Raw genomic sequence first — 27,264 nt, 5'->3', positions numbered from 1 at the left:
GATACAGAATAAAGCTCCCTCTACACTGTCTGCATCAAACACTACCCGGGACAGGGACAGCACGGGGTTACATACAGAGTAAAGCTCCCTCTGCTCATTTAAATGAAAATAAAAATATCTTTATTCTTTTAAACTGTAAGTAAAAAGTTGGAATTTTCATTCTAAAGTAAACTTTCTTGACACCGTTCTCATCAAAACACTGCCAGGACAGGCACAGTATGGGGTTAGATACAGAGTAAAGCTGCCTCTACATTGCCCCAAGGGATGATCCACAAGGTGGTCTCCTATGGTAACGATATGAGTTGGGGTGTGCGAACCGTGGGAAAATGCTGAAGTGTCTGAAACTGAGAAATGAAATGAGCAACTTCCCTGGAGGGCTGAGGAGTGGGTCCCTCTGTTGTTGCAGTTCAGTCTCTGTGTACCTTGGGAACCAGGTAATCCCAGCAGAGAGCTGCTCTTTCCCAGCTTCCCCCACCCAGCTTGTTCATTTATTATCCAGTTTCCATTGGCTGACAGCCCACACTGGATATTACACAATGCTTTCCTCAGTCTGTTCATGTTCCACTTTAGTTACAATCAAGAGGCTGCTTTGTCCTGGATGGTGTTGAGCTTCTTGAGTGTTGTTGGAGCTGCCCCCATCCAGGGGCAAGTGGGGAGTATTCCCTCGCCCTCCTGACTTGTGCTTGGACAGACTGGACAGGCTTTGGGGAGTCAGGAGGGGAGTTATTCACGGTGGTATCCCTCGTCTCTGGCTGCTCTTGCAGCCGCTATGTGTATCTGGTGAGTCCAGCTGAGCTTCTGGTCAATGGTGATCCCCAGGAAGTTGACAGTGGGGGATTCAGTGATGGTATGACCATTGAACATAAGGGGCATTGGTTAGATTGTCCCTTATTGCAAATGGGGGCAGTATTTTAGACAGTAAATTGTTGGAAGTTGTATAAACGCTGAATTCTAAGTATTCATGTTGTTACTGAGGTAGTCTGTAGCTTTCCTTGTAAAGGTGGCTACCAGTAGAAGCTGGAGCACGGATTGGTGCGGACCCAGAGACATCCTGCAAGGCAGCTCTGACTGGGGTGGGGAGGGTGTAGGCACTCGGCTGGGTTCCCCATGTTACAGCCTCCTGTGTCTCCACTGGCAGACACTCTGAAAGTGGATGTTCCTGGGGAATTAGCGGCTGCTGGTGGCTGACATCAGACATGTGGGAGTGACCCCGAGAGGGCCTGGAGTTACATAGAGATAGTGGGACAGAGGCTGTGCTCACAGCTTACCAACCAACCATACACCCTCCACATCAGCACCGGATCAGCCACACCCAGAGATTCATTTCAGTTCATTGTTGAGGAGGCAGAGCACTCCCCAAGCACAGGCACGTCTCACAGATCAAGAAAGAGTCAAGCTCCCACAATACTTTCCAGCAGTAACTAAAGCTTCCACAACTGTGTCCCTGTTGAAGGCTCCCAGGACAGGTACAGCATAGAGGGAGCTTTACTTTCTGTTTAAAAACAATAGAGAGCAGCTTGTACCAGCCCCTGAGGGTTAGTCCAGCCACAAGGTGGTCTCCTATGGTAACGATATGAGTTGGGGTGTGCGAACCGTGGGAAAATGCTGAAGTGTCTGAAACTGAGAAATGAAATGAGCAACTTCCCTGGAGGGCTGAGGGGTGGGGCCCTCTGTTGTTGCAGTCCAGTCTCTGTGTACCTTGGGAACCAGGTAATCCCAGCAGAGAGCTGCTCTTTCCCAGCTTCCCCCACCCAGCTTGTTCATTTATTATCCAGTTTCCATTGGCTGACAGCCCACACTGGATATTACACAATGCTTTCCTCAGTCTGTTCATGTTACACTTAGTCATACCATTCTGCAATGTATCTAGACAACTGAATTCAGCCTAAGGAAGTATACTCTCCAATTGTTTGAGGTGTGTGCTTTTAATTTATAAATTGTCTACAAGTCCACAGTATGTATTGTGAAGGGAGTTTGTCAGGTGCACTTGGCTCTGCAATTGGTCTCATTTTCAGAGAAATGGATTTGGTGAAATTAGATTTGTTTTAAACATTATCAGTGCCTGATGGTCTTAGAAGCGGGAGAACCGATGATTTGAAGGTGTTTGGTATGCTTGCCTTTCTTGGTCAGAGCATTGAATATAGCAGACGGGAAGTCAGCTTGCATTGGTTAGGCCACTTTTGGAATACTACACTCAATCCTGGTCTCCTTCCTATCGGAAAGATGTTGTGAAACTTGAAAGGGTTCAGAAAAGATTTACAAGGATATTGCCAGGGTTGGAGGATCTGAGCTACAGGGAGAGGCTGAACAGGCTGGGGTTGTTTTCCCTGGAGCGTCGGAGGTTGAGGGGTGACCTTATAGAGGTTTACAAAATTATGAGGGGCATAGATAGGATAAATAGGCAAAGTCTTTTCCCTGGGGTCGGCGAGTCCAGAACTAGAGGGCATAGGTTTAGGGTGAGAGGGGAAAGATACAAGAGGGACCTAAGGGGCAACTTTTTCGCACAGAGGGTGGTACGTGTATGGAATGAGGTGCCAGAGATTGTGGTGGAGGCTGGTATAATTGCAACATTTAAGAGGCATTTGGATGGGTATATGAATAGGAAGGGATTGGAGGGATGTGGGCTGGGTGCTGGCAGGTGGAACTAGATTGGGTTGGGATATCTGGTCGGCATGGACGGGTTTGACCGAAGGGTCTGTTTCTGTGCTGTACATCTCTATGACTCTCTGACTGTTAAGATATTGTTTGCCCTGTGCTCTGAGATGTTGTGATGAGCCATTTCTCCCAGCTACCTTCTAGTTCTGAGGAAGGGTCACTGGACCTGAAACGTTAACTCTGATTTCTCCCCACAGATGCTGCCAGACCTTCTGAGCTGTTCCAGCAATTTCAGTTTCTGATTTCCAGCAGTCCCAGTTCTTTCAGGTTTTTGGAGCTGTCCCGTCGCTGAGATTGTGGGACTAAGCTTTGTCTCCTTCGGGGCATGGCTGGAACGTTATGATTGAGGTTACCTCTTCAATCGCTCAGCTCAGCTGCTGTCCCACCTGCTTCCCATTCTGTTTGAATCTTTGGAGGTTATCAGGTTCTCTCAGAGGCTGCAGCATTCCTCCACCAACCAGCCGGGAAACAGCCGGGAAATAGCCGGGAAACAGCCCGGAAACACCCGGGAAACAGCCGAGAAACAGCCCAGAAACAGCCGGGAAATAGCCGGGAAACAGACATGTGATTTTTCAAACCAGTTGTAGAGATTGTTTGGGGAAATTGGTTAAAATCAAAGATAAAATATTTGTGTTGATTTTTATGATGTATTTGTTTTGAGAGATTTGAAACAAACACAATCCTTTCTTATTTATTTTTTGCGAAATGAATTGTTATTGTGGTTTAATTTCCAACCTCCAGCAGCCTCTGGGTTTTCGTCCAGTTTTAACCACGATTGTATAAGTGCCCAGGAATTAGACCTGAGGCAAGATTGCAACAAAAACCACACATTTGAGAATTAATTATTTATTGATCATATTTTAAAATTCACTCTTGGGATGTGGGCGTCACTGGCTGGGTCCAGCATTTATTCCCCGTCCCTAGTTGCCCCTTGAGAAGGAGGGGGTGAGCTGCCTTCTTGAACCGCTGCAGTCCATGTGCTGTGGGTAGACCCACAATGCCCTTAGGGAGGGAATTCCAGGATTTTGACCCAGTGACACTGAAGGAACGGCGATATATTTCCAAGTCAGGATGGGGTGTGGAGGGGATCTTGCAGGGGGTGGTGTTCCCATGTATCTGCTGCCCTTATCCTTCTCGATGGAAGTGCTCATAGGTTTGGAAGATGCTGTCTGAGGATCGTTCGTGAATTTCTTGAGTGCATCTTGAAGATGTGCCATCAAACAGTCCCAGGGCAGGAACAGCACGGGGTTAGAAACAGAGTAAAACTCCCTCTACACTGTCCCCCATCAAACACTCCCAGGGCAGGAACAGCACGGGGTTAGAAACAGAGTAAAACTCCCTCTACACTGTCCCCCATCAAACACTCCCAGGGCAGGAACAGCACGGGGTTAGATACAGGTTAAAACTCCCTCTACACTGTCCCCCATCAAACACTCCCAGGGCAGGAACAGCACGGGGTTAGATACAGAGTAAAACTCCCTCTACACTGTCCCCCATCAAACAGTCCCAGGGACAGGAACAGCACGGGGTTAGAAACAGAGTAAAACTCCCTCTACACTGTCCCCCATCAAACACTCCCAGGGCAGGAACAGCACGAGGTTAGATACAGGTTAAAACTCCCTCTACACTGTCCCCCATCAAACACTCCCAGGGCAGGAACAGCACGGGGTTAGATACAGAGCAAAACTCCCTCTACACTGTCCCCCATCAAACAGTCCCAGGGACAGGAACAGCACGGGGTTAGAAACAGAGTAAAACAACCTCTACACTGTCCCCCATCAAACACTCCCAGGGCAGGAACAGCACGGGGTTAGAAACAGAATAAAACTCCCTCTACACTGTCCCCATTCAAACACTCCCAGGGCAGGAACAGCACGGGGTTAGAAACAGAGTAAAACTCCCTCTACACTGTCCCCCATCAAACACTCCCAGGGCAGGAACAGCACGGGGTTAGAAACAGAGTAAAACTCCCTCTACACTGTCCCCCATCAAACACTCCCAGGGCAGGAACAGCACGGGGTTAGATACAGAGTAAAACTCCCTCTACACTGTCCCCCATCAAATACTCCCAGGGCAGGAACAGCATGGGGTTAGATACAGAGTAAAACTCCCTCTACACTGTCCCCCATCAAACACTCCCAGGGCAGGAACAGCACGGGGTTAGATACAGAGTAAAACTCCCTCTACACTGTCCCCATCAAATACTCCCAGGGCAGGAACAGCACGGGGTTAGAAACAGAGTAAAGCTCCCTCTACACTGTCCCCCATCAAACACTCCCAGGACAGGGACAGCACGGGGTTAGATACAGAGTAAAACTCCCTCTACACTGTCCCCATCAAACACTCCCAGGACAGGGACATCACGGGGTTAGCTACAGAGTAAAGCTCCCTCTACACTGTCCCCCATCAAACACTCCCAGGACATGTCTGTGGGCTATGAGGCCAGTGAATTACCCAGACCAATAAGCAGCTATTCTCGTCTTGTTCCTACTAAAGGATGGTTACCATCAGCAGTAGTTATTTGATCCTGTATTAGAGGAAACGTACCAGGAACAGAGTGCCTTATGTGTAGGGATTGCCAAAGTGAGTGATTTGTCTTCATCCTTTTATTGACATTTTAGTCCAACATCTTTTTCTTCAGAGTTATTGTTTAATAATTGATAGGATTGTGTTGATGTGGATCAGAAATGTTAATCCAGCAGTTCCTGTCTCTATCAGTGACTCTGAGAGGTTTACCCGTACACCCCGAAGGACTGAGATGTTGCTGGTCTGTGGGGGGATAGTAGCAGCTGCTCAGACCCTCACCCAGGACCAGCCCCATAAGCAGCTCCCACTCTTTACCCACACAGTTCCTGGTGTCTCTCCATGAGCTGTGTATCCTGTACACCTCTGCCTGTCCTCCACTCAGCTGCACAAACCCTCCATCACTTCATTTCATGTTGGGCTCCATTAACACGCCAGCACCAGCTGTGTAAGCAGTGTCTGTTTTTAAAGTGCAATAATTTGAATTACACCAAACGTGTAACGTGTAACCCGCTGCTGATTAGAATAATGCAATGGCTTCTGGAAATAGCCAGTGTGTTCAGCAGCCAGTGAGCTCCCTCTCCCTCTCCCACTCCCTCTCCCTCTCCCACTCCCGCTCCCTCTCCCACTCCCTCTCCCTCTCCCTCTCCCACTCCCACTCCCTCTCCCACTCTCTCTCTCTTTCCCTCTCCCTCTCCCTCTCCCACTCCCTCTCCCTCTCCCACTCCCCTCCCTCTCCCTCTCCCACTCCCACTCCCTCTCCCACTTTCTCTCTCTTTCCCTCTCCCTCTCCCACTCCCTCTCCCACTCCCGCTCCCTCTCCCACTCCCTCTCCCTCTCCCTCTCCCACTCCCACTCCCTCTCCCACTCTCTCTCTCTTTCCCTCTCCCTCTCCCTCTCCCACTCCCTCTCCCTCTCCCACTCCCACTCCCTCTCCCTCTCCCACTCCCACTCCCTCTCCCACTTTCTCTCTCTTTCCCTCTCCCTCTCCCACTCCCTCTCCCTCTCCCACTCCCACTCTCTCTCCCACTCTCTCTCTCTTTCCCTCTCCCACTCCCACTCCCACTCCCTCTCCCTCTCCCTCTTTTTCCCACTCCCTCTCCCTCCCTCTCTCTTTTCCACTCCCTCTCCCTCTCCCTCTCCCACTCTCACTCCCATTCCCTCTCTCTTTCCCTCTCCCTCTCCCACTCTCACTCCCACTCCCATTCCCTCTCTCTTTCCCTCTCCCTCTCCCACTCCCACTCCCACTCCCACTCCCTCTCTCTTTCCCTCTCCCTCTCCCTCTCCCACTCCCCCTCCCTCTCCCTCTCCCTCTCCCTCTCCCTCTCCCACTCCCTCTCCCTCCCCCTCTCCCACTCCCTCTCCCTCTCCCTCTCCCACTCCCTCTCCCTCCCCCTCTCCCACTCCCTCTCCCTCTCCCACTCCTTCTCCCTCTCCCTCTCTCTTTCCCTCTCCCTCTCCCACTCCCTCTGTCTTTCCCTCTCCCTCCCCCTCTCCCTCTCCCACTCCCTCTCCCTCTCTCTTTCCCTCTCCCTCTCCCACTCCCTCTCCCACTCCCTCTCCCTCTCCCTCTCTCTTTCCCTCTCCCTCTCCCACTCCCTCTGTCTTTCCCTCTCCCTCCCCCTCTCCCACTCCCTCTCCCTCTCTCTCCCTCCCCCTCTCCCTCCCCCTCTCCCTCTCCCACTCCCTCTCCCTCTCCCTCTCCCTCTCCCTCTCCCTCCCCCTCTCCCACTCCCTCTCCCTCTCTCTCCCTCCCCCTCTCCCTCTCCCACTCCCTCTCCCTCCTTCTCTCCCTCTCCCTCTCCCTCTCCCACTCCCTCTCCCTCTCCCACTCCCTCTCCCTCTCTCTCCCTCTCCCTCTCCCTCTCCCTCTCCCTCCTTCTCTCCCTCCCCCTCTCCCTCTCCCTCTCCCTCTCCCTCTCTCTTTCCCTCTCCCTTTCCCTCTCTCCCCCTCTCCCTCTCCCTCTCCCTCTCCCTCTCTGTCTCCGTCTATCTCTCCCCCTCTCCGCCCCCTCCTCATACCTCCATCCACACAAAGTTGTCAATGTGACCCAATGAGGAAAGGTCCAACATTGAGAGGGGAGATTACAACTGGCCAATCGCAGTGGGCATTTTTGTTTATTCACCCTTGAGAGAGGGAGCATCACTGAAACGTTTGGCAGTTATTATCCACCCTCTCCATGCCCCGCACAGGAGGGGGTCTGACCCGATGTAGCCTCCTCAGAGGCAGTTCAGTATAACACTGGAAGAGCAAGGAGCAGCAGGAGGCCATTCAGCCCCTCCAGCTGATCTCATCTCGGCCTCAACTCCACTTTCTTGCTCACTGCATAATCCTTCAACCCGTCTATAATTAAAATCCTGTCTACCTCATCGTTAAATGTACTCAATGTTCCAGCATTCACCTGCAGTCAGGGGAAGTGATTTCCACAGATTTATGCCCCTTTGGGAGAAGTCATTTCTCCTGATCTCTGTTTTAAATCTGTTCGCCCTCATCCTAAAGCAATGACCTCCCATTCTAATTGCCTCACATGGGAAACATCCGCTCTACGTCTACTTTGTCATTCACCTTCAGCATTTTATATCCCTCAGTTACATCTCTTTCTGTTCTTCAAAACTCCAGAGAGTAAAGCTACTCAGTCTCTCACATAACACAAACCCCTCATCTCTGGAATCAAGCCAGTGAACCTTCTCTGAACGGTCACTAAAACAACCACATCCCTCAAGGAAGGGAACCAAAACTGTGCACAACCCACCAGGCACGGTCTCACCAACGCCTTGTACAGCAGCAGCAACATTTCCCGACTTTTATACTCGATTCCTTTCGCAATAAATGTCAGAATTCCGATTGCCTTCCGTATTATCTGTTGTACCTGCGTATTAATTTTCTTCGATATATGCAGATGGACACCCAGATCCCTTTGGCTCAAAACACTGTGAGCTTTGTCTGCACTTTGATAATGAATTATCTTTCTATTCCTTCCACCAAAAATGATAATCTCACACTTATCCATTTTGAGCTCCATTTGCCAAACTTTGGTCCATTCACCCAACCTCTCCATATCCATTTGTTCATTTCCTATTTCTGTATTGCCATGTACTTTCTGCCTATTTTAGTGTTATTTGAAAATTTGGCTTCCATATCCAAGCCATTAATACAAATGGTAAATACCCCAACCCCAGAAAAAGACCCATTAGCCTGACGGTCTGCTTTCTGTTGGTTAGCCTATCCTCTGTCCAAGGTGATGAATTACACCTTATCCCATCTGATCGTACCCTGTGTACTGGCCTTTTGTGTAGCACCTTACCCAATGCCCTCTGGAAGTCTAGATATACAACATCTACAGAATCGCATTATCCACATTGTTTGTTACATTTTCAAAGAACTCTCACAAACCACATTGTCTTTCTCACATTGCTGTGGGTCTACACTCATACATACACCAGGCCATATAAAGATGACTGATTGCTTTCCCAAAAGAACATTCGTCCATCAAGTGGGTTTTAATGACAAGCCAACAGCTTCATGGCCACTTTGAGTGATTTCTGAAAACCTCACAGGGTGAGATCTGAACATGGATCAGTCTGGTGTCATAGTCCACATGTGTTGATTGTTAGCTGAGTAAGATAACCATGTCAGTTAGCAGAACCATTTGTAGGTGGAGTTGGCTGGTGATGTCCCGGTTAACAGGGTCATTCTGTCCAGTCACTCAATGGCTGGAGGTTTTGGACACTCCATCACTGAGGACAAGGTGAGGGTTGACCCGACACACCAGTCTAAAACAGTCTATCCCAATCTCCTGCTGGGAGGTTTAGGTTAGAGTCCCTACAGTGTGGAAACAGGCCCTTCAGCCCAACCAATCCCCACCGACCCTCCGAAGAGTAACTCACCCAGACCCATTTCCCTCTGACTAATGCACCTAACACTATGGACAATTTAACATGACCAATTCACCCTGAACTGCACATCTTTGGACTGTGGGAGGAAACCGGAGCACCCGGAGGAAACCCACGCAGACACGGGGAGAATGTGCAAACTCCACACAGACAGTCGCCTGAGGCGGGAATTGAACCCGGGTCTCTGGTGCTGTGAGGCAGCAGTGCTAACCACTGTGCCACCGTGCCATGTCAGGTTCATTGGGCCATGTCTGCAGTGAGATTCTTGAGGGATTGTGGCCTGAGCTAGTTTTAATGGAAACATAGGAACATAGCAACAGGAGGAGACCCACTGAAACAAAAACCGAAACTGTTGGAGAAACTCAGCAGGTCTGACAGCATCTGGGCAGAGAAAGCGGAGTTAACGTTTTGAGCTCAGTAACTGTTCATCAGAAAGAGCGATATTAATGCTGGTTCTAAAGTGAGGAGAGGGGAGGTGAGAGGTGGGTGGATCAGTGGAGATAGAGCCCAGAGAAAGAGAGAGATAACAGGGATAGGTGAACAAACATAACGAAAGCTGAATAAGTGATCATCAGAATTGAGTCAAATGCCTCAGCAGGAGCAAGTTCTGAACCGAGGGGAGTGAGGTAGAGAGTTGGAGAGCTTTAGAGAGAGACAGGCCCAGCGTCAGAGCCACCAATGGTGCAGCGAATTCCAATCGGGGCAATGGGAATGGTGTGCAGGGATTTCAGAGAGATCGAGAGTCAGAGGGCTGCAGGAGATTACAGAGAGAGGGTGGACTAAGGCCAACAGGAGGATGCTGAGTTTTAGAATTGAGGCTTTTGTAAAGCGGGAGCTGATGTAGGTCAGTGGCAATTGGGGGGGGGGCGGCGGAGGGGGGGAATGAGAATGTCCTGGGCACAGAGCACAGAGGTTTCCAGGAGATCCTTAGCAGCTGCTGAGGAGATGAGCTGCTGGAGGGGTCAAAGGTGATGAGTGAAGGTTTGAAATGTCCTGGGAATTTCCATGAATTGTCAACAAAACTAGTCAGACTGGGAGAAGACGAGGTCAGTGAGCTTAGAGGGAGAGAGGCCATGATGAATTCCAATGGAAGACAGAGCTGGAGGTTCGGCTGGAAGCTGAGAGGTTTAAATAAACAGAGCATTCCTTTTCTGTGATGAAGAGTAAACATTGGAGACACAGCCCTGGCAAGTATTTGTTCATGTGAGACAGAGGAGTGCTCCACACTGTCCCGGCCAGTCATACACAATCCCAGATTTACAACTAGGGAGGAGATATCTGGAGAATGTCTCTCCCCCACCTCCCAACCATCCAGCACAGATCATCAAAACCCAAACCAAACACTCACCCTGTCCCTCCACAACTCACACTCAGCTCCCCCAAGGCCTCATCAGGGCAATGTTCATGTTGGAGGTGATCACCCTGTTAATGAACCCGATCCATCTAATAGACAAAACTGAGGACTGCAGATGCTGGAGATCAGAGTCTAGATTAGAGAGTGGTGCTGGAAAAGCACAGCAGGTCAGGCAGCATCCGAGGAGCAGGAAAATCGATGTTTCAGGCAGGAGCCCTTCTTCAGGAATTAAGCCTTACAGCTTTCCAAAAGGGGACGGGACAGCCCACAATCTCAGGACATACGTGTCAAAGCAGGACATACATGTCTCGGGACATACATCTGCCCAGATGGGCACTGCAAGATCCCACAAACTGGAGTGTGATAGTGACTGGAAAATCCAATTCTCCTGATGTGAGTTGAGGGAGAGATATTCTCCAAAACACAGAGGGGAGGTGTCTTGCTCTCCATCACAACGGTGCCAGGAAATCTTTCCCATCCAGTGGGGAAGTTCTGAAAACAGTAACATTTGATGTGAGTGAGCAGAACCTGGGATTTCAGCCTCATTTGCTGCTGGGTTTGGAGACCCCACACAAATCTGATCAGGAGTTACAAAATGTAGGATGTTTCAGAAATTATTCTGAAAGATGCCAATCCCAGGGATTTCCAGGGAAACAGGGCCTGCTGTTAGATGACTTTGTGGAAATGGAAGAAGCTGATTCTTTTTGACAAAGAGATTGAGGAAGGAGTGGTTTTGTTGAGATTGGGAGCAGCCTGATTCTGCTGGAGAGAGTATCTGGCTGGTCCTTGGGAATGTTACTGAGAGAGTACACTGGCAGCTGGGGATCGGGCTCACGGTGCTCCCAGTGCTGAGCTCAGACACATCCACAGGTTACACATCAGACAGCCAGTGCCAGCAGTCCAGGCTCTGAGCTCAGTGTGAGCAGGGAGCACACTGCAGTGAGGATCAACCTGGGACCAGGCGGTAATGACAGTGTGTGTGGGGGGCCTGACACTCACTCACTCACTCAGATGGAGAATGGGACAGCGCGCTGTGGGAACGGTGTAAAGAGGAATTTTATTGGGATGATGGATTCTGGAGCTCGGAGAAATTGGCCTCAGGAAGGTGCAGGGAGAGACCTGACTGAATGTGACTCCTGAGTGAGCTGGGTAGTAGTGGGGGAGTCACACACTGTCACTCTCTCTCACTGACCACACACACACACACACACACAGACACACACATTCACACACACAGACACACACATTCACACACACACACACAGACACTACACACACACAGACACATACACACACACATATACACACACACACACACACACACACACAGACACACACACACAGACACACACAGACACTACACACACACAGACACATACACACACACATATACACACACATACACACACACACACACAGACACACACACACTACACACACAGACACATACACACACACACACACAGACACACACACATACACACACACATATACACACACATACACACACACACAGACACGCAGACATACACACATATACACACACATACACACACACAGACATACACACATACACAGACACACACAGACACACAGACACACACACACAGACACACACACATGCATACACACAGACACACACACGCACATACGCACGCGCATACACACAGAGACACACACGCACACATATACAGACACAGAGACACACACAGACACGCAGACATACACACATATACACACACAGACACACACACACACGCACACACACACACACATACACACAGACACACACACACAGACACGCACACACACACACACACACACACACACCTACACACACACACAACGCACAGACACACTCACACACACACAGGCACACACACACATACACACACACCTACACACACACACATCACGGTCAGAGTCTGAGCTGCTGGAGGTAAAGCTGATGTTGTGGTTCCTGTCAAACTCCACATGTCCCACCACACGCTGGGAGGACCCACATGTCCCACCTCAGACTGGGAGGATATCCACCTCAGACTGGCCTCACAGCGCTGTCCATCAGCATCAGGCCTCTGCATCAGTCCAGGACCAGAGTGCCCAACACACCGGGGAATGTAGCAGCGAGAGGGAGAGATACACCGAGAGGGGTGGGGGTGGGGGGGTGGAGAGGGAGATATTGAGAGAGAGGGGGAGGGGGGGGGGAGGGAAGGAGAGAGGGAGAGGAGCAGAAGGAGTGGGATGGAGAGAATGAGGAAGGAAGCAAAAGAGAAAGGGAGAGGGAGGGAAAGAGCAGTGAGAGAGAGGGGAGCACCTTGTGATCACTGTTATGTTTCCAAGGCACTATCTAATCACAAAGCGGGACTGCCCGACCGTCTCCCTGCGGTCACCACACAATGCAGGGTTTGTGACCGGGTCAGTAAGGAGAGGCCGCTGATGGTTACCACACTCAGCCAGCACTGTCTCTCGTTCTGCTTTGGCTGTGCCTGGGACAGATTGCTGGAGAGTTCCTTGTCAGTAAATGTAATATTTTATCCAACTCGATAAATATTAATGCTCAGGACAGGACGGAGAATAATTCCCAGGTCAATATCGATTACTTTTTGTACAGGTTCATATTAACTTCTTACGTGACTGGTTCAGAGGGTCACTGTACCCGAAACATTAACTCTGATTTCTCTCCACAGCCCCTGCCAGATCTGCTGAGCTTTTCCAGCAATTTCTATTTTTGTTTCTGATTTACAGCATTCTTTTGGTTTTTTTTCTTAAATGACAGACTCTGGAGTGTTCAGGGAACTGGGTGTCACTGGCTGGACCCAGTATTTATTGCCCATCCCTAGTTGCCCCTTGAGAAGGTGGGGGTGAGTTGCCTTCTTGACCCGCTGCAGTCCATGTGCTGTGGGTTGACCCACAATGCCCTTAGGGAGGGAATTCCAGGATTCTGACCCAGTGGTGATATATTTCCAAGTTGGGATGGGGAGTGGGTTGGAGGGGAACGTGCAGGGGGTGGTGTTCCCATGTACCTGCTTGATGAGATCGGGTTCCTTTGATGCTCCCACACTTGGATAATCAGCATCCGAACTCTCCATGGAAACATCCACCAATCCTGCACCAAAACACCAGCAACTCCGGATGCTGCAAATCCAAAACCAATCTGAAGGGGCGGTCACTGGACCTGAAACATTAACTCTGCTTTCTCTCCGCAGGAACTGCCTGACCTGCTGGGTTTCTCCAGCAATTTCTGTTTTCATTTCATTAAAGATTGAAGCACTCAGCAAAGCAGCTGAAAATGCAGGAAATCCATATCCACCACCTCCCATCGGGATACACCAGGAAATCCATATCCACCACCTCCCACCGGGATACACCAGGAAATCCATATCCACCACCTCCCACCGGGATACACCAGGAAATCCATATCCACCACCTCCCACCGGGATACACCAGGAAATCCATATCCACCACCTCCCACCGGGATACACCAGGAAATCCATATCCACCACCTCCCACCGGGATACACCAGGAAATCCATATCCACCACCTCCAGTGAGATGCCTCCACCAGACACATATCCCCCTCCCCTCCCTTATCTGCCTTCCACAGGGACCGTTCCTTCCGGGACACCCTGGTCCACTCCCAACACCCCCCACATCCCCAGGCACCTTCCCCTGCACCCCCCGAAGGTGTCCCACCTGCCCATGTCCCTCCTCCCTCCTCGGGATCCAAGGGCCCAAACACACCGTCCAGGTGAAGCAACACTTTCCCTGCCCTTCCCACAATCTAGTCGACTGCACTCGCTGCTCACAATGTGGTCTCCCCTACACTGGGGGGAGCAAAGTGTAGACTGGGTGACCCCTTCACAGAACATCTGCGTTCTGCCCACAAAACAGACCCTGAGCTTCCAGTTCCCTGTCACTGTAACCCCCCCACCCAGTTCCCCGGCCAACATCTCTGTCTCAGGCTGGCTGCAGTGCTCCAGTGAAGCTCAGCACAAGCTGGAAGAACAGCACCTCACCTTCCACTCGGGGACCCTGCAGCCCTCCGCACTCAATATCGAGTTCAGTAATTTAAGGACCTGACGCGGCTTTTCTGTGGTTTTTACCCCTACCCCCAGCCTCACCCCAGTCCTGTTAGGGTTACCTTTAATACAGTCACCCAGCCCCACATACACCTCAGAACATGATCACAGTCGGTAGGCTGCTTTCAGGACAGCTCCCCCTCTACACTGACTGTGACTGGTTATTATCACGGATTCAGCCTTTCGTCTGCCTGCTATCCCTCAGCTCTTTGTTCACCATCCCGCCTCCTCTCCCTCTGTCTTCCTGGGCTCCAGCTCCATCGATTCAATGGCGCCACACCCCCTCCATGGGGTGGCACGACTGCGAGACAGAGAATTCCTGCAGGATCTGGAGATTCCGAGTAAGGACCAGGGAAGCAGACCAGGAAAACACAACGCTACCCCCCCCACCCCCGACTGAGGGAGAAAACCCCCTCCAGAGCGCAAATCATCACCAGGATCAGACCCAGGGACGACACTCAGGCAAACAGTCTGACCCACAGGGAAGGAGTGACCGGGACACGGGGAGAGAGTGACAGGGACACGGGGAGAGAGTGACAGGGACATGGGGAGAGAGAGTGACCGAACACGGGAGAGAGAGTGACCGGGACACAGAGAGAGAGAGTGACCAGGACATGGGTAGAGAGTGACCGGGACACTGGGAGGGAGTGACCGGGACTTGGGGGGAGAGTGACCGGGACGTGGGGAGAGAGAGTGGCCAGGACACTGGGAGGGAGTGACCGGGACTTGGGGAGAGTGTGATCGGGACACGGGGAGAGAGTGACCAGGAAACTGGGAGGGAGTGACCGGGACATGGGGAGAGAGTGACCGGGACACGGGGAGAGAGTGACTGGGACATGGGGAGAGAGAGTGACCAGGACACTGGGAGGGAGTAACCGGGACTTGGGGAGAGAGTGACCAGGACACGGGGTGAGAGAGTGACCGGGACAGGGCAGAGAGTGACCGGGACATGGGGAGAGAGAGCGACCGGGACACGGGGAGAGAGAGTGACCAGGACACTGGGAGAGAGAGTGACCGGGACATGGGGAGAGAGTGACCGGGACATGGGGAGAGAGAGTGACCGGGACACGGGGAGAGAGAGTGACAGGGACACGGGGAGAGAGAGTGACAGGGACACGGGGAGAGAGTGACCGGGACATGGGGAGAGAGAGTGACCGGGACACGGGGAGAGAGTGTGACCGGGACACGGAGAGGGAGTGACAGGGACACGGGGAGAGAGTGACTGCGACACGGGGAGAGTGTGACCGGGACACGGAGAGAGAGTGACCGGGACATGGGGAGAGAGTGACTGGGACACGGGGAGACAGTGACCGGGACACGGAGAGAGTGAGTGACCGGGACATTGGGAGAGAGCAACCAGGACACTGGGAGGGAGTGACCGGGACTTGGGGAGAGAGTGACCGGGACACGGGGTGAGAGAGTGACCAGGATATGGGGAGAGAGTGACCGGGACATGGGGAGAGAGAGTGACCGGGACACAGGGAGAGAGTGACCGGGACACGGGGAGAGAGTGACCGGGACACAGCGAGAGAGAGTGACCGGGACACGGGGAGAGAGTGACCAGGACACTGGGAGGGAGTGACCGGGACTTGGGGAGAGAGTGACCGGGACACGGGAAGAGAGTGACCGGGACACGGGAAGAGAGTGACCAGGACACGAGGAGAGAGTGACCGGGACATGGGGAGAGAGAGTGACCGGGACATGTGGAGAGAGAGTGACCTGTACACTGGGAGAGAGAGTGACCGGGACACGGGGAGAGAGTGACCAGGACACGGGGAGAGAGTGACCGGGACTTGGGGAGAGAGTGACCGGGACACGGGGAGAGGGAGTGACCGGGATACAGGGAGAGAGTGACCAGGACACGAGGAGAGAGTGACCGGGACATGGGGAGAGAGAGTGACCAGGACACTGGGAGTGAGTGACCGGGACTTGGCGAGAGAGTGACCGGGACATGGGGAGAGAGTGACCGGTACATGGGGAGAGAGTGACCAGGAAACTGGGAGGGAGTGACCGGGACATGGGGAGAGAGTGACCGGGACATGGGGAGAGAGTGACCGGGACATGGGGAGAGAGAGTGACCAGGACACTGGGAGGGAGTGACCGGGACTTGGGGAGAGAGTGACCGGGACACAGGGAGAGAGTGACCGGGACATGGGGAGAGAGTGACCAGGACATGGGGAGAGAGTGACCGGGACATGGGGAGAGAGAGTGACCGGTACACTGGGAGAGAGAGTGACCGGGACACGGGGAGAGAGTGACCAGGACACGGGGAGAGAGTGACCGGGACTTGGGGAGAGAGTGACCGGGACACGGGGAGGGAGTGACCGGGACTTGGGGAGAGAGTGACCGGGACACGGGGTGAGAGTGACCAGGAAACTGGGAGGGAGTGACCGGGACATGGGGAGAGAGTGACCGGGACATGGGGAGAGAGTGACCGGGACATGGGGAGAGAGAGTGACCAGGACACTGGGAGGGAGTGACCGGGACTTGGGGAGAGAGTGACCGGGACACGGGGTGAGAGTGACCAGGAAACTGGGAGGGAGTGACCGGGACATGGGGAGAGAGTGACCGGGACATGGGGAGAGAGTGACCGGGACATGGGGAGAGAGAGTGACCAGGACACTGGGAGGGAGTAACCGGGACTTGGGGAGAGAGTGACCGGGACATGGGGAGAGAGAGTGACCGGGACACTGGGAGAGAGAGTGACCGGGACATGGGGAGAGATAGTGACCGGGACACTGGGAGAGAGAGTGACCGGGACACTGGGAGAGAGAGTGACCGGTACACTGGGAGAGAGAGTGACCGGGACACGGCGAGAGAGTGACCAGGACACGGGGAGAGAGTGACCGGGACATGGGGAGAGGGAGTGACCGGGACATGGGGAGAGATAGTGACCGGGACATGGGGAGAGGGAGTGACCGGGACATGGGGAGAGATAGTGACCGGGACACTGGGAGAGAGAGTGACCGGGACACGGCGAGAGAGTGACCAGGACATGGGGAGAGAGTGACCAGGACACGGGGAGAGAGTGACCGGGACATGGGGAGAGGGAGTGACCGGGACACAGGGAGAGGGAGTGACCGGGACACGGGGAGAGAGTGACTGCGACACGGGGAATTAGAGTGACCGGAACACGGGGTGTTAGTGACCGGGACATGGGGGGAGAGAGTGACCGGGACATGGGGAGAGAGAGTGACAGGGACAAAGGGAGAGAGAGTGACCGGGACACGGGGAGAGAGTGACAGGGACACGGGGAGAGAGTGACAGGGACATGGGGAGAGAGTGACAGGGACACGGGGAGAGAGTGACAGGGACATGGGGAGAGAGTGTGACAGGGACACGGGGAGAGAATGACCGGGACAGGGGGAGAGAGAGTGACAGGGACATGGGGAGAGAATGACCGGGACACGGGGATAGAGTGACCGGAACATGGGGAGAAAGTGACTGGGACACGGGGAGAGAGTGACCGGGACATGGGGAGAGAGTGACAGGAACATGGGGAGAGAGTGACCGGGACACGGGGAGAGAGTGACCGGGACAGGGGGAGAGAGAGTGACAGGGACCTGGGGAGAGAGTGACAGGGACACGGGGAGAGAATGACAGGGACACAGGGAGAGATTGACCGGGACATGGGGAGAGAGAGTGACCGGGACATGGGGAGAGATAGTGACCGGGACATGGGGAGAGGGAGTGACCGGGACATGGGGAGAGATAGTGACCGGGACACTGGGAGAGAGAGTGACCGGTACACTGGGAGAGAGAGTGACCGGGACACGGCGAGAGAGTGACCAGGACACGGGGAGAGAGTGACCGGGACATGGGGAGAGGGAGTGACCGGGACATGGGGAGAGATAGTGACCGGGACATAGGGAGAGGGAGTGACCGGGACATGGGGAGAGATAGTGACCGGGACACTGGGAGAGAGAGTGACCGGGACACGGCGAAAGAGTGACCAGGACATGGGGAGAGAGTGACCAGGACACGGGGAGAGAGTGACCGGGACATGGGGAGAGGGAGTGACCGGGACACAGGGAGAGGGAGTGACCGGGACACGGGGAGAGAGTGACTGCGACACGGGGAATTAGAGTGACCGGAACACGGGGTGTTAGTGACCGGGACATGGGGGGAGAGAGTGACCGGGACATGGGGAGAGAGAGTGACAGGGACAAAGGGAGAGAGAGTGACCGGGACACGGGGAGAGAGTGACAGGGACACGGGGAGAGAGTGACCGGGACATGGGGAGAGAGTGACCGGGACATGGGGAGAGAGAGTGACCAGGACACTGGGAGGGAGTAACCGGGACTTGGGGAGAGAGTGACCGGGACATGGGGAGAGAGAGTGACCGGGACACTGGGAGAGAGAGTGACCGGGACATGGGGAGAGATAGTGACCGGGACACTGGGAGAGAGAGTGACCGGGACACTGGGAGAGAGAGTGACCGGTACACTGGGAGAGAGAGTGACCGGGACACGGCGAGAGAGTGACCAGGACACGGGGAGAGAGTGACCGGGACATGGGGAGAGGGAGTGACCGGGACATGGGGAGAGATAGTGACCGGGACATGGGGAGAGGGAGTGACCGGGACATGGGGAGAGATAGTGACCGGGACACTGGGAGAGAGAGTGACCGGGACACGGCGAGAGAGTGACCAGGACATGGGGAGAGAGTGACCAGGACACGGGGAGAGAGTGACCGGGACATGGGGAGAGGGAGTGACCGGGACACAGGGAGAGGGAGTGACCGGGACACGGGGAGAGAGTGACTGCGACACGGGGAATTAGAGTGACCGGAACACGGGGTGTTAGTGACCGGGACATGGGGGGAGAGAGTGACCGGGACATGGGGAGAGAGAGTGACAGGGACAAAGGGAGAGAGAGTGACCGGGACACGGGGAGAGAGTGACAGGGACACGGGGAGAGAGTGACAGGGACATGGGGAGAGAGTGACAGGGACACGGGGATAGAGTGACAGGGACATGGGGAGAGAGTGTGACAGGGACACGGGGAGAGAATGACCGGGACAGGGGGAGAGAGAGTGACAGGGACATGGGGAGAGAATGACCGGGACACGGGGATAGAGTGACCGGAACATGGGGAGAAAGTGACTGGGACACGGGGAGAGAGTGACCGGGACATGGGGAGAGAGTGACAGGAACATGGGGAGAGAGTGACCGGGACACGGGGAGAGAGTGACCGGGACAGGGGGAGAGAGAGTGACAGGGACCTGGGGAGAGAGTGACAGGGACACGGGGAGAGAATGACAGGGACACAGGGAGAGATTGACCGGGACATGGGGAGAGAGAGTGACCGGGACATGGGGAGAGAGAGTGACCGGGACACGGGGAGAGAGTGACAGGGACACGGGGAGAGAGTGACCGGGACATGTGGAGAGAGTGACCGAGACATGGGGAGAGAGAGTGTCCGGGACACGGGGAGAGAGTGACTGGGACATGGGGAGAGTGTGACAGGGACACGGAGAGAGAGTGACCAGGACACGAGGAGAGAGTGACCGGGACCTGGGGAGAGAGTGACTTGGGACATGGGGAGAGAGTGACGGGGACACTGGGAGAGAGTGACCGGGACATGGGGAGAGAGAGTGACCGGGACACGGGGAGAGAGTGACAGGGACACGGGGAGAGAGTGACAGGGACACGGGGAGAGAGTGACCGGGACACGGGGAAGGTGTCACACACCAGATTCGTGTGTCTTAATTGGTCACAGAGTCGTAGAGATGTACAGCACGGAAACAGACCCTTCGGTCCAACCTGTCCATGCCGACCTGATATCCCAACCCAATCTAGTCCCACCTGCCAGCACCCGGTCCAAGCCCTTCCTAGTCATATACCCATCCAGATGCCTTTAAATTGTTTCGACAATCAGTGAACACCCTTGTTCCCATTCCTTCTCCTCCCCTTTGGCAAGCTGCAGAGTTCCCCTATTCTCTGGTTTCCTGTTGGTCAGCAGCTCCTTGGCCACACCATGCTCCCTGTGTCCAATCCTCAGGAAGAGACCAGGGTCTCAGTCTGAGATGTGATAGTGGTGCAGTGAGGAGGCTGAGCCGAGGCGCAGTGCTGTCTGACTGTGAGGAACTGGAGATTGCTGACAGGATCATACCTGATCATCTACTCACCATCGAAACTACCTGGCTCAGTTTCACAGGTTCACACTGTCAGATAACACACCCCCCTCAGCCTGTATCAGCTGTGACAGATCGCTAACCTCTCACTGGAAAGTCTCAGTTTGGGTTCAGAGTGAGTGCTTTGGAATTTGGGTTAATCTGACAGACACAGTAGTTAATCCAGTCCCACAGGGAGTTGGCAGTGACTCAGCCAGGAACTGCGTCACTAGGGAAGCCACAGCAACAACTCTCACACCTCCTCCACAACAATCAGGTGTCACCATCCCCACAGGACTGAGCATGTCCATCTCTTAGAGTCTATGATGGCCCTACCATTGGTGTGTGAGTGTGTGTAAGTGAGAGTGTGTGTGTGTAAGTGAGTGTGTGCTTGTCTGTATGTGTCTATGTTTTTCTCAGTGTGAGAATGGGTGTGCACATGTGTGTGTATGTCTGTGTGTGTCAGTGTCTGTGTGCATGTGTCTGCGTGAGTGTGTGTCTGTGTGGGTGTGTGTGTCTGTGTCTGTGTGAATGTGTGTCTGTGTGTGTGAGTGTGTGTATGTGAGTGTGTGTGTGAGAGTGTGTGTGAGTGTGTGTGAGTGTGAGTGAGTGTGTGTGTATTTGTGTTACTGTGTGAGTGTGTGTGTATATGTGTATGTGTCTGAGTGTGAGAGAGTGTGTGTGAGAGTGTGTGTATGTGAGTGTGTGTGCGTGAGTGTGTGTGTATGTCTGTGTGAGTGTGTGTGAGTGTGAGTGAGTGTATGTGTGAGTGTGTGGGTGAGTATGTGAGTGTGAGTGTGAGTGAGTGTGTGAGTGAGTGTGTGGGTGAGTGTGTGTGAGTGTGTGGGTGAGTGTGTGGGTGAGTGTGTGTGAGTGTGAGTGTGAGTGAGTGTGTGTGTGAGTGTGTGGGTGAGTGTGTGAGTGTGAGTGAGTGTGTGTGTGAGTGTGTGGGTGAGTGTGTGTGAGTGTGAGTGAGTGTGTGGGTGAGTGTGTGGGTGAGTGTGTGTGAGTGTGAGTGTGAGTGAGTGTGTGTGTGAGTGTGTGGGTGAGTGTGTGTTCTGCTGATCTGCTTGTAGCTCTGTTTGGTGTATTCCCTGTGTTTGAGTCAGCCGGGGGTTTAAATGTGTTGCTGGGGACCGTGTGCTGAGCTGAGTGAGTGTCACTTTGCCAGGCTGACTGGTCTGCAGTTCACTCTGAGGATTGAGTGTCGATGTGAAAGCTGCAGAAAGAGGGAGGTTGAATCAGTGAACCTGGGCTCCTGATTTTCAAGTGACTATGAAAAGTGCAGAACGAGCACAGCCTGATGTGACAGGACAGGGTTCAGTGATCTCGGTGACAGTCACTGGAATCTGGAATGAGCCAGCTAGCTGTGTGTTGCCTGGCAGTTCCCAACAGGTTTGGTGACAAATTCCAGTTCAAACCAAACAGCCCAGTTATTCAGAGGCACTGAGGTTTGAGTAAAGGCCGATGGGCTGTACCTTACAGGGGTCCTGAACCAATTAAAAACCCTGTTAGAAATGTGGGAACACCCTGCGAGAGGTGAGATGATCTTTCTCTAAGACAGGAGCTCCTGTTTGGAGAATTTTGCGGGTGCCACCCATAGTCAGTGAGACGTTAAAGGGATCAGTGCTCGGCCGACGTTCATTTACAATATATACTCCAGCCTTGGAGATGGAAAGTGGATATAGTGACACCAAGTTTAGCAGCCAACACAAAACTGGTTGGGAAGGCAAGGAAGGGTTGGGGTAAGAGAAAGAGTGTACAGACAGGTTCAGAGAGTGGGCAAATACTCAGCAGATGGAATACAATGTGGGAAGTTGTGAGGTTGTGTGCTTTAGAAGGAGGAATAGAGGAACAGGATATTACTGACATGGAGGAAGACTGCAGAAAGAGACATTCCTGAAGAAGGGCTAATGCCCGAAACGTCGATTCTCCTGTTCCCTGGATGCTGCCTGACCTGCTGCGCTTTTCCAGCAACACATTTCCATCTCTGATCTCCAGCATCTGCAGACCTCACTTTCTCCTCCCTGCAGAAAGAGACAACTCATTCATGAATCACAAATTCAGAAGGGGGAAGGCAAGTGAAACGTTGGCCTTTATTCCAAATGAGGGAGGTCTTTTTTATTTCAAAAGTATACTTTATTCATAAAATATTTTGATGATCTGTACAATTGGTCATGCCATACATCCGTAGACATTCCATTTCTTGGTATACAGAGACAGAGTAATCATTCATATATACAGGTCTGTACGTTTATCAATCATATGCCCATATAATTAGCTGAGGCGTCAGCAGAGCCCAAATGACTGCATGGGCCCCCTGTTCTTCGTTAGGCAGACAGACTTTACACAGTGGTCTTTCCCCACCGCGCCTTGGCGGCAGCTGCCCCAAGCTTCAGCACGTCTCTGGACCTTGGAATGTGCCAGTCTGAAGCACTCAGTCGGGGTCAACTCCTTCAGCTGGAAGATCAGCAGGTTTCGGACCGTCCAGAGAGCGTCCTTCACCGAGTTGATGATCCTCCAGGCACAGTTGATGTTCGTCTCGGTGTGCGTCCCGGGGAACAGACCGCAGAGCACGGAGTCCCGCGTCACGGCGCTGCTCGGGATGAACCTCGACAAACACCACTGCATTCCTCTCCAGACTTCCTCTGCATAGGCACATTCCAGAAGGAGGTGTGTGACAGTCTCGTCCCTCCCACAGCTGCTTCGAGGGCAGCGTGCGGTGCGGCTGAGAGTCCGGGCGTGCATAAAGGATCTCACAGGCAGAGCCCTTCTCACCACCAGCCAAGCCATGTCTTGGTGCTTGTTGGAAAGTTCTGGCGATGAGGCATTCTGCCAAATGGCTTTGACAGTCTGCTCAGGGAACCGCTCGATAGGATCCGCCCTCTCCTTTTCCCGAAGGGTCTCAAGGACACTACGTGCTGACCACTTCCTAATGGACTTGTGGTCAAAGGTGTTTTTCTTCATAAATTTCTCCACGAAGGACAGGTGATACGGAACGGTCCAACTACACGGAGCGTTCCGCGGCAGCGAGGCCAGGCCCATCCTTCGCAACACCGGGGACAGGTAGAACCTCAGTACGTAGTGACACTTGGTGTTTGCGTACCGGGGATCCACGCACAGCTAGATGCAGCCACACACAAAGGGGGCCATCAGGGTGAGGGTGGCATTGGGTGTATTTTTTTCCCCCGTTGCCCAGATCTTAAAACAGCGAGTCCCTTCGGACCCGTTCCATCTTTGACCTCCATATAAACTGGAAGATGGCCCGGGTGACTGCAGCGGCACAGGTTCTGGGAATAGGCCAGACCTGTGCCACGTATAACAGCAATGACAGTGCCTCACACCTGATGACCAGGTTTTTTCCCGCGATGGAGAGCGACCGTAGCTTCCATCTGCCCAGTTTCTGCCTCACTTTGCTGATACGCTCCTCCCAAGACTTGGCGCATGCCCCAGCCCCTCCGAACCAAATTCCCAGCACCTTCAGGTGGTCCGTCCTGACGGTGAAGGGGATCGAGGATTGGTCGGCCCAGTTCCCGAAGAGCATGGCCTTGCTCTTGCTTCGGTTTACCTTGGCCCCTGAGGCCCGATCGAACTGGTCACAGATGCACATGAGTCTGTGCACGGACAGCGGATCCGAGCAGAAAACGGCGACGTCATCCATGTACAGGGAGGCCTTAACCTGCAGGCCCCCGCTGCCAGGAATAGTCACCCCTCTCAGGCTCGCATCCTTCCTGATGGATTCGGCAAATGGCTCTATGCAGCACACAAACAAGGCAGGAGAGAGAGGACAGCCCTGCCTGACTCCAGATCTGACTGGGAACCTATCTGATTCCCACCCGTTGATTGAGACTGCACTGACAATGTTGGTGTAGAGCAGTCTGATCCAATTGCAGATTCCCTCCCCAAAGCCCATTTTGGAGAGAACATCTCTCATATACCTGTGTGATATCCTGTCAAAGGCTTTCTCCTGGTCCAGATTGATCAGGCAGGTGTCCAACCCTCTGTCCTGCACGTAGGCGATCGTATCCCTGAGGCGTGCGAGACTCTCAGCGATCTTCCTGCCCGGCACAGCACAGGTTTGGTCAGGGTGAATCACCGACCCCAGAGCAGACCTGACCCGGTCGGCTTCGAGTCATACACGGCAGGTCAGGCAGCATCCAGGGAATAGGAAAGTCGATGTTTCGGGCATAAGCCCTTCTTCAGGAGGGCTTATGCCCGAAATGTCGACTCTCCTATCCCCTGGATGCTGCCTGACCTGCTGCGCTTTTCCAGCAACACATTTCCAGCTCTGATCTCCAGCATCTGCAGACCTCACTTTCTCCTTCGAGTCATACAGACTGGCATAGAAGGATTTACTGATCCTCATGACGTCAGCCTGAGATGACGTTAGCGAGCCATCTTCTTCCTTCAGGCTGCTGAGCATGGAGCTCTCTTTGTGCACCTTCTGGAAGAAGAAACGTGAGCACATCTCGTCCTGCTCCACCGAGCGGACCCTGGACCGGAAGATTACCTTGGAGGCCTCCGAAGCAAAGAGCAAGGCTTGCTGGCCCTTCACCTCCTGGAGGTCCTCCGTGACATCCACCCCCATCGTCTGCAGCAGGAGCAGGTTCTGCATACTTTCCTGGAGCTGGGACAGTTTTCCCCGCTTCTCTCTCGCCTCCTGAACACCTTTGATGATGAAGAACCTCTTGATGTTCCCTTTTACTGTTTCCCATCAGTCCGCTGGGGACTCAAAGAGGGGCTTCACGGTTCTCCAACCTGCGTAGTCCCTCTTGAGCTCCTCAATGTTTCCCGGGGTCAACAGCTTTGTGTTCAGCTTCCACGTTCCCTTACCAGCCCGCTGCTCGTCCTGTAGGTGACAGTCGGCCAGCAGGAGGCAGTGGTCGGAGAAGAACACTGGCTTGACGTCGGTGGATCTGACCGAGAGCGTTCTTAGCCAAAAGGGTCAAACTAGGGAGGTGTAACTCTAACTGTACAAGGCACCAATCTGAGCGAGCTGGAACTCCGTCAACAGGTTTTGGGCCCCTTACAGATAGACTGATTTTCCAGGCAGATCGAGAGAAGGTTGGCGCAGGGAGACAGTAATCGCTGGAGTTCAGAGGAGGTTATGGTTGTGGAGAGCGTGGTGTAGCAGTGATTACACTCCAGGGTAATGTTCCAGGGACACAGGCTCGAATCTCAATTTGAATTTTAGCGATCGTGTATTAGAGAGACAGGCAATTGGACAGTGGTTCATGTGTGGAGTAAACTCCTGAGGAAATGGTGGATGCAGATACAGTTACAACATTTCAAACACATTTGGACGAGTACATGACTGAGAGAGGTGTGTAATTTAGATTTTATTGTCACATGTTCTCAAGTACAGGAGTACGGGGAAACGTGTATAACGTATAGGTACACATAAAAACAAGGTTGACAAAAAGAACAAAGCACATTGTAGGGAATCTAATCTAATCAAAAGTTAAACATTACAGTAATTCTTAGTATTGAGTAGAAAAATGAAGAGACAAAGCTAAAATTCAAACATTACAGTCTTTCAAAAGTGTTTCACCGCTCTGTGACTGCACTTCCTACAGGAGTTCGATTCCCCCACTCCCCCTTCCTCTCCCCCCTTCCTCTCCCCCTCTCCCCCCTCCCCTTCTTCCTCCCCCTCTCCCCTCTCCCCCTACCCCTTCTCCTTCCCCCTCCCTCTCCCCCTCCCCCTCCCTCTACTTCCCCCCTCCCCTCCCCCTCTCCCCCTCCCCCTCTCTCCCCCTCTCCCCCTCCCCTCCCCCTCTCCCCCCTTCCCCTCCCTCTCCCCCTCCCCCTCCCCCTTTCTCTCCCTCTCCCCCTCCCCCTTCCCATGTTAACAATATCAGTGAGGGAGCTAAATGTAAGGTCTCAACATTTGACAGAAAGCTGGGTGAGAGGGTGAGCTGTGTGGAGGATGCCGAGATGTTGCAGTGTGAGTTGGACAGGCAGGGGGAGTGGGCTAATGCATCGCAGATGCAGGATAATGTGGAGAAAGGTGAGTTCATCCTCCTTGGTAACTAAAACAATAAGGCAGATTATTATCTGACCAGCTGTAATGTGAGAGAGGGGGATGTTCGATAAGGCCTGGGTGTCCTCGTGCACCAGTCGCTGAGAGTAAGCGTGCAGGTGCAGCAGGTGGTGAAGAAGGTAAACTGTATGTTGGCCTTGATGGTGAGAGGATTCGAGTACAGGAACAAGGATGTCTTGCTGCAATTATACAGAGCATTGGTGAGGCCCCATCTGGAATATTGTGTGCAGCTTTGGTCTCTATATCTGAGGAAAGGTGTTCTTGCTCCTGAGGGAGAGTAGTGCAGGTTTACAGACTGATTGCTGGGATAGCAGGACTGACCTGTGGGGAGAGATTGAGTCAGTTAGGATTGTATTCACTGGAGTTTAGAAGAATGAGGGGCGGGATCTCAGAGAAACCTGTAAAACTCTATTCGGAATAGACAGGTTCGATGCAGGGAGGAATATACTAATGATGTGGGAATCCAGAACCAGGGGTGATGGTCTAAGGATAGTGGGGAAGCTTTTAGGACTGAGATGAGGAGGAATGTCTTCACCCAGAGAGTGGGGAGCCTGTGGTATCTACTGCCACAGAGAGTGGCTGAAGGTAAAACATGATGTGTTTACA

The sequence above is a fragment of the Chiloscyllium plagiosum genome, unplaced genomic scaffold (genome assembly GCF_037043375.1).
Source record: "Chiloscyllium plagiosum isolate Xiang-an unplaced genomic scaffold, Cpla_swu_hap1 HiC_scaffold_10, whole genome shotgun sequence".
In the NCBI taxonomy this organism is placed as follows: domain Eukaryota; kingdom Metazoa; phylum Chordata; class Chondrichthyes; order Orectolobiformes; family Hemiscylliidae; genus Chiloscyllium; species Chiloscyllium plagiosum.
The sequence above is the reverse complement of the archived record's forward strand: the minus strand, read 5'-3'. Positions refer to the sequence as shown.